Source organism: Maylandia zebra, linkage group LG23, assembly GCF_041146795.1.
Source record: "Maylandia zebra isolate NMK-2024a linkage group LG23, Mzebra_GT3a, whole genome shotgun sequence".
Taxonomy (NCBI): Eukaryota; Metazoa; Chordata; class Actinopteri; order Cichliformes; family Cichlidae; genus Maylandia; species Maylandia zebra.
Window position 1 is genome coordinate 2,082,593 of NC_135188.1, and position 8,914 is coordinate 2,091,506.

An 8,914-nucleotide genomic window follows, 5' to 3' on the forward strand; every position below is an offset into this window, starting at 1 on the left:
ATGAAGTATACAACAGAACATGAACACAAAAAGCCAAGGGTGAAAGAAAAAGGTAACAATTATAAGAATACACGCAAAAATTCACATACATATATTGTTGTGAGAGCCTTTTTGTTGGTGCAGTCTGATATTGATTGTATGTGCATGTGCACATCCTTAAAATAATGACAGAAATATGGTGTTTTGTTAGTAAACTTACATTTATGGATAAAAAATTTAGCTAAAAGTATTAAGAAATTTATCATAAAAAACATTTCTCATACTTCTTGGGGAACTTAAAGAAACAGAATAAAACATTTTCCCATCGTAAAGAAAACTCCCTTAAAATATGGACAATAACAAAGCTGCTAAATTCCTTCCAGAATCTCTGTGTAAAAGAACAGTACCAAAAAAGATGTGTCACAGTTTCTGGATGATCCCCACAGAAAGTACAATTAGTATTTATGTCCCTTTTAAATTTGACCATGTAGTGACTGGCTGGATAACATGTATGTCGAATTTTAAAAGAGACTTCTTTCACCTTATTTACAATCAAATATTTATGGGGGACCATCCAGACTGTCTTCCGCTTGATATCTGGAACACTGATTGGAAAATTATATAGTGCAATAAAGTCGTTGTAAGTAAGTAGTTGTCCCTCTTTACTAACCAGCTGAGCCACCAATAGGATCCCATTTTGGAGCCAAGTTTCCAGGAAAAGTGATTTATTTTTCTATAAAATATCTCTGTTGTTCCAGATAAGGTATTTGTGAGGTGAGAAGTTGTGTTTATAAATGAGGGTCCACGCTAAGAGGACCTGCTTATGGAAGGATGAAAGCTTTACAGGGACTTTCTCAACATTGTAATTACAATTTCAAATAAAAGTAAAGCCACCAAAACGAGAGAAAATGTGGTATGGTATAAAGTTCCAGATAGAGGTAGTGAAGGAAACTGTTTCCAGGGCCTACTCCGTGGATCGGCTTCCTCCGAGGCGTGGACGTCTATCAGCAGAGAATGTACCTTCACCTATCAGCAGAGAATGTCCCTTAGTCTGTAACACAGTCAAATATATTCTCAAGTAATATTCAAGCATGCCATTCAGCGTGTTAGTACGAGCTCGGGAGCAGCTTGGGAGAACAAGAAAACAGAGACTGCTTTAGATTGTCTTCCCAAAGTGACTCAACTTTATTCACAAGTACAACAGTTTATATAGAGGGTAAAATTCATGAGACAGCAGATTATCAGTTCAAACCAGTACAGACCAAGATAAGGCAGCGTCTTCCTGCCCTTGGGTGAAGAAGCATCCTTTGTGTAGTTTATTAGTTCAGCTACAATTGTGATTATCTCAGCGACATATTTTCAAGGCACAAAACGAAGAGTTCTTACATTAGTGAAATCTGAAACAAACCATTTGGCCTTCAACAGGCGTCTAAAAGATTAAGAAACTAATGTAGCTGAGGGAGTGATCTCTGTGGTATTTCAACCTTGTACCAGCCTGTGATTCTCACACATCAATTCTTGGGTCAAAGAGAAAAACACTGAAACAAAGGGGCCTTATTGAATGACAGAGTTTTCCTGCATGATGTCACTATAAAACAATATCCAGTAAATGCTCCCATGGTACTAATAGCCACAAAGAAATAAGTTGTCATTTGGTTTTGAACAGGACCCGTCCACATAAACAATGACTGAGTCTGGGATTGGTGTCTGCTCTAAGTCTGGGCGTGGTGCTGTGGATTCCTGTATACGTGTCATACAATCATGATCGTCAGGGTCGTCTGAACCATCCTGTCGGTCAGAGGAACACAGCATACGAATGAGTAAGTGTGCTGGCGAATTGGGTGTGCTGCTTGCTTTTATAGTGAGATTTGCTGTTGAAGTTAGTGTAGCTTCATAACCTGAGCGACGTTGTGCGGTCATGTGTTGTGTAGTTATGTTTGCTAGAATGGTCGTGACCTGGTGATTGGTGTGTAGAATAGTGTCATGTGAGAGTGTGAGCTTCTCGCAGTCCCTTATCATGATAGAGCAAGCTGCTACTGCTCTCAGGCAGGCCGGCATCCCCTGAACTACTGCTGGCAGCACCTTTGAGTAGAAGGCTACTGGACGGTAGCCACAGCCATGCTCTTGGGCCAATACACCTGCACAGGTTGTGCCGTTCTCTGTGACGTACAGGTGGAACGGTAAGTGGTAGTCAGGCAGACCCAAACAAGGGGCGGAGGTCAGCGCTCCCTGTAATGCATTGAAAGAGGCAGTCATTTCTGTGGACCACAGTATTCGAGGAGGCTTGTCTTTTTTGCAGCATTCACGCGGAATGTGGTCATGAAAAGAACAGTCTGGTATCCACTGTCTGCAATAGTTCACCATGCCTAGGAAAGACAGCATTTCTTTCTGTGTAGTGGGCTTAGGGACAGAGGTCACAGCTTTGACCCTGTCTGTAGTCATAGAACGTTGTCCGTGAGACAGTGTAAATCCCAAATATTGAACAGAAGTCTGACAGTACTGCATTTTCTTTGCTGATGCTTTGTGGCCAGTCTGTTGGAGGTGCTGGAGTAGCATGTGTGTGGCAGTTTGACATAGTTTTTCACTTTCAGCACAGAGGAGGAGATCATCTACATACTGGATCAGAGTACAGCCCTCTGGAGGAGTGAAGCCGTCCAGGGTAGCACGTACTACCATTGAGAAAGCCGCAGGGCTGTCTACCATGCCTTGGGGTAAGCGAGTCCATGTGTACTGCTTATCTCTATGTGTAAAAGCAAATATCGGCTGTGTGTCTATATGCACAGGTACTGAGAAAAAGGCGGAGCACAAATCCACCACAGTAAAATGTGTAGCTGTTGCTGGAATAGATGTCAGTATGCTGGGAACATCTGGGACAATAGGTGGCAGAGGCTTAATGACTGCATTAACTTGCCTTAAGTCTTGTGTGAAACGCCATACGCCAGGTTTGTTAGGCTTTGGCACAGGATTGACAGGAGTGTTATATGGAGATACTGTGGGCTTTATTACTCCAGCTGTCAATAAATCTCCTATGATGATGTCTAAGGCTGCGGCTTTTTCAGCGGAAATGGGATATTGCTTGACATATACCGGCTTGTTGTTTTTCAGCTGAGCATGATAAGGTGTACAGTCAATAAATCCTACATCATTCTCACCTCTTGACCATAATGTCATGTTTTGATATTCAGCTGGCAATGTGACAGCAGAGATAGTACAGTGTATGGGGTAGGTTAGATCTATGTGTCGACATGGTGCAGTGATGTCATAGCCTATGTCTGAGTTATGTGACAAAACCACTGTTTGGCCTTCACTGGTGTGAGCAGTTATGATGTTGTTGAACAGTGTGAGAGAAACAAATATGTGGCTTCCAGGCATGGGGCTACCTGGTAACGGTGTCTGTACACGTGTTTGGCACAGTGTGTGACGTGGGATACCAGTCAGATGGATATTGAGTTCATTCTCCGCTGAGGCGTCCAGCTGACACAGAGGCTGTTCCTTCTCCATGGTGTCGGTGCATAGGGCAGAGAAAACATAGCTGTTATCAGTATCTGCAAACATTTCACCCTTTGTGTTAAATGAAATACACAAGTTCATTTTTGCCATTAAATCTCTGCCTAATGGATTCACAGGCAAGTTTGGAATAATTATGAATGGATGATATGTAATTTCATCTGGTTTTGGGCCCCAGCGTGTTTTTAGAGAATGAGTTTTGGGGCATTGCACTAGAGTTCCGTTTATTCCCATGGTGTTGATGCACACAGAGGAAACAGGCCCACTATAGAATTTTCCAGACAGTGAACTTTTAGTGGCTCCACTGTCAACTAAAAAGGAATAAGTCTTTTCACCTATCTCTATATCTAACATGGGCAAGCTTTCTGTGTTACGGGACAATTGCAAATGCAGCATCGTGTGTAGTGCTTCACACTGTCCCTCATCATCACCTGGGCCTCCCTATTGTCGGTCCAGTCTTTCGTTATCATATGGGTGGGGATTAAAATGTGGATTATAAGGTTGCTGCCTAAGTGCAAAGGGGCCATTATTTTGATGTGATTCCTGTCTGCGTTGCCAGTTACCTTGTCTGTAAGAGCTCTGCTTACGCCTAGTGGCAGGAGCTGGTCCTGTGTTCTGTGGTTGAGATCTACCTGCTGCTGATTTGCATTCCGTCCTCCAGTGTCCTATTTTTCCACAATAAAAACATACGTCTCCACTCCTATCTCTCCTTCTGAAATCTCCCTGCTGCGCTTGTTGAGGGGACGGGGCCCCTGCATACATCATTTTTTCACTTTCCTCTGAGCCTTCAACATCAAAGTTCAACAACATCTTAACACTTTTAGCCTTCGTGCTGTTGGGGAAAAGATCTGCACCAGCTTTTGTTTTGACAAGTGTGATAAAGTTCTTTATTTTCATGTCATAGAGATTATCAGTGGCAGTCAGCTTCAATAGTTGTGAACATTCTGGATGAATATTGTTTAAGAATGTTGTTATGAAAATCTGATCATTTCCTCCTTCAGGCATGCATGCCTCATTAGTCCAGCAGTGTGTGAAACGTTTCATAAACACTAGAATGGATTCATCTGGCTTTTGCTTACACATGGTTACTGCATTTAAATCAATTTTATCTCTAGACATTGTGAGCAGAAATCTCTTTAGATTTTGAAAAAAGGCTGTGATTTTGTCATCATTTATCCACAAAAACGAGGTGGTGTTGGCTGCTTGGTCGTTTTTAGGGTCTAGTTCCTCTACTTCTTCAATAAGCTGAGATTCAGTCACACCTGGGATTCGTTGACATAATATATATCTATAGTCAGGCCCACCCAAGTGGTGGTATCTGGTACTTCTCTGTAATGCAGAAACAAAGGCTGTAGGATTTTGTAGAGGATCGGGAAGTTCTTTAATGGTTGCTGCTAACTCTGAAATTTTAGGGGGTTGAATGCAACACATGTCCCCTATTATCATGAACGGGAGGGAGGTGCTGACGTCATTAAATTGTGATCCCTGCTTTTCTTTATAACGGGTGTTTTTGTGGGGGCCCTCTTGAGTTTTTTCCTCTTTTTTCTGCTTTAAGTAGTTCCTTATTAAATTTCTGGTGTTAGTTATTGCTTTTGGCACAGTTAAACCATTCGCTACTCTAGTGTGGCGCTGAACATGATTATCTATGACAGAAACGGCTTCCTGCAGTTCGGCTTCCGTACGTTCAGTTAAAGGGTCTTTCATGATTTCCTCACACTCTGTCATTAACTGTTTTGTTTGCTTTTTATGTTCCTGTAACTCTCTTTCTCGTTCAGTGTATTCTCGTTCCTGTCTTTGATCTAGGTTAAACCAGTCATCTTCTTCTGATTTAGGTGTCATTTCAGTGCCTTCCTCACTCTTTTGGGATTCTGCTGTTAAATCAGGATATACGCGCTGATGACGTGCAGCCGCCGCAGCAGCTATTAATTCTGTTTTTTCATCATAAGGCGGCGGAGCCGTAGGTTGAACGGATGGGCATATAAGGCTAGTTTTTTCTGCAGTGGATTTACTAGAGCCTACACTGGCTTGATTTAAAGCATTTACGTCTGGCTCGGGTCCTTTTTTCCATAGTGGTAGCATGCGATTGGTCACATCACGACATTCTATCATATATTTTTTACAGGACTTTTTAATCAGCCTACTTTTCTTATCACAAATAGTATTTAACATTTCTACTGACCTGTTTTCTGGCGATAATCGTTCGGGATAGGGCTCCGGAAATACATTAGGATGCATTAAAGTTATAGTTCTTAAGTTCGAGACGAAATCAGTCACGTAAGCACTTCCGCATGTTCTGGATACGTAATCATGGAAGTCTTCATTGATTCGCGAGCGTGGGTTAAACGTAACCGGAAGTGGGAGTCGTACTGAGCCGCTATTTGTGATTTTATATTTTATTTTTTTCGGTTTTACAGTTAATTTTGAGTTTTTATCGGACCCGTCTAAGGTCTTTGAATTATTCTGACCCATGGTCAGTGATTTCCAGAGGGGTTTAGACGCTTTGAAGGATTTAAGTTAGTATCTATTTTTGCTGTGGCACACCTGAGGTTACTTGATTTTTTGCTAGCAATTTTATGTTTTTAGTGAGCAACTTCTCACTTTTTAACGAGCAACTTCTCGTTTTATGACCCCAGGCAACTTCCTGTGTCCTTTCTGCTGGTGAGCAACTTCTTAGTTTATGACAGCAGGCAACTTCCTGTGTCCTTTCTGCTTTTATTTTACAAAACAACAGGCAACTTCCTGTGTTTCTATGTGGGCCACTAAATAAGGCTCCTCAGTGTATCCCACTTGTTACTATGTGGGCCACTGAAGAAGGCCTCGTCAGCGTATCCCGTTTCTATGTGGATCACTGAGAAAGGCATAACACAGTCTTATTAAAATAAAAAGACAAGTGCCTACCTTCGTCAGGATCCCACTTCTGACACCAAAATTGAAGGAAACTGTTTCCAGGGCCTACTCCGTGGATCGGCTTCCTCCGAGGCGTGGACGTCTATCAGCAGAGAATGTACCTTCACCTATCAGCAGAGAATGTCCCTTAGTCTGTAACACAGTCAAATATATTCTCAAGTAATATTCAAGCATGCCATTCAGCGTGTTAGTACGAGCTCGGGAGCAGCTTGGGAGAACAAGAAAACAGAGACTGCTTTAGATTGTCTTCCCAAAGTGACTCAACTTTATTCACAAGTACAACAGTTTATATAGAGGGTAAAATTCATGAGACAGCAGATTATCAGTTCAAACCAGTACAGACCAAGATAAGGCAGCGTCTTCCTGCCCTTGGGTGAAGAAGCATCCTTTGTGTAGTTTATTAGTTCAGCTACAATTGTGATTATCTCAGCGACATATTTTCAAGGCACAAAACGAAGAGTTCTTACATTAGTGAAATCTGAAACAAACCATTTGGCCTTCAACAGGCGTCTAAAAGATTAAGAAACTAATGTAGCTGAGGGAGTGATCTCTGTGGTATTTCAACCTTGTACCAGCCTGTGATTCTCACACATCAATTCTTGGGTCAAAGAGAAAAACACTGAAACAAAGGGGCCTTATTGAATGACAGAGTTTTCCTGCATGATGTCACTATAAAACAATATCCAGTAAATGCTCCCATGGTACTAAAATACCTAACAGGTAGGGTTTTAAGAAAATGTTTGGCCCAATTAATTTTGAAAGTGTTATTTAAAGTAGAAAAGTCTAAGACGTTAAGCCCACCTGATTCGTACTTATTCATCACAACAGTTTTTCTAATATAGTGCGTACGGTTTTTCCATATAAAATTAAAGAGCATACGGTCAATATCTTTACTACTTTTCTTATCCAGATGTAAGGAGAGAGCAGCATATGTTCATCGGGATATCCCTTCAGCTTTAGTAATTAACACTCTACCTTTCAAAGACAAGTCCCTTGTTCCAAGATGGCGCCGCCGCGTATGGATGCCCCGGTGCTTCAGTGCGTTACTTCTGTTTTGTTTTTGTGCATAACTTCTGTGTCTGGGCACTCCTCTGGATATTCTTACACTAGAGAAGAGCTTCTTAACTACAGGACTACAACACCTGTGGATTTACTTCCAATATTTGTCGCATCTGCGGCAGATTTACTGCAGACTCTGATCAGGAAAGTGAGACGCCGAAAGCGAGGAAAGCGAGCCGGCGCACTCGTGCGTCTGAGGAGACGCGGACTGCGAACTGCTCTTCCTGGGATCTTCCTTTCCAACGTACGCTCACTCAGGAATGAGATGGACGAGCTGGCCCTGATGAGAAGCATGAACAGAGACGTTGCCTCCTCCTGTGTCTTGTGTTTTACGGAGTCGTGGCTCTGTGAGGACATCCCGGACAGCGCGCTCAAGCTGGAGGGCTTTCATCTGCTGCGCGCGGACCGGCAGGCCTCTCTCTCTGGTAAGACCACAGGTGGACGTGTCTGCTTCTACATTAATAGTGGCTGGTGCACAGATGTAACAGTGATTGCTCAGCACTGCTCTTCCTCTCTGGAATACCTTTTTATTCACTGCAAACCGTTTTATTCTCCGCGGGAGTTTGCTTCATTCATCTTGGCCGCTGTTTACATCCCGCCAGATGCGGATGCGCAGGCAGCTCAGTGCGCACTCGCGGAGCAGATACTGCACATGGAGCGGACATTCCCGGACTCTCTCATCATTGCTCTTGGGGACTTTTACAACACCCCCCTCCTCACCCCACACAAAAGAGGATTTCACACCACCTCCTCCCACCACAACCCTTCATATTCATGAAGCAGATGCGAGGAAGCAGTTTAAGAGTCTGAATGCTCGGAAAGCTCCCGGCCCAGACGGTGTGTCTCGTCTACTGGACGCAGCCGGAGGGTTCACTTGGTTGTTTGCTCTCAATAGAAGCTGAGCGCGTCTCCGTGTCTGTGCTGGTAAACGATACTGAGTCCCAGTGCTCAGTAAACTGTACACCTGACCGTTATTCTCCCACTGAATCCGGTGTGTCCACGGTCCAACACGTGCTCAACACGATGGTGCTGACCGGTGCCCAAACACACCAGAACACCAAATAAGTAAAATAACACAAACACGAACTTCTCCATGGCTCGTCGGGATGGCAACTGCTCCAAAAGTGACACATGAAATAGGCTGACATTTGAGTTTGACACGGGAGGTGAGGGGGTGTTTTGAATATGCTTGACTCCGTCACGAGGTTGCGCACAGCATCACCGGCAAGGGGGCTTGGTTTGAGAGGTTTTTGGCATCTGTGATGTGATTTACAACCATCCACCCATGTACAGCAAGAAGCCGCACTCACAACCGTGGGCATCCATTTCTTAAAAGGGGTAATATACTTGTTTATTTGTGATTAGATATATATGTACAGTGAGTTATTTTGATGGATGTAATTAATGTTTACAATGAAAGTGAATTATATGGTGACTATAATTCCTGAATGTTTGCAACCTT

The 8,914-nt window shown here is 43.0% G+C and overlaps 1 long non-coding RNA gene across 1 annotated transcript; it reads right to left on the bottom strand.

Annotated features, from left to right (window-relative positions):
* Positions 1-1,140: 1,140 nt before the first annotated feature.
* On the bottom strand, positions 1,141-8,914 carry LOC143414946 (uncharacterized). Its single transcript, XR_013095550.1, has 2 exons — positions 3,360-8,914; positions 1,141-2,208 (listed from the first exon to the last, which is right to left on the bottom strand). It is a non-coding gene; the product is annotated as an uncharacterized LOC143414946 (long non-coding RNA).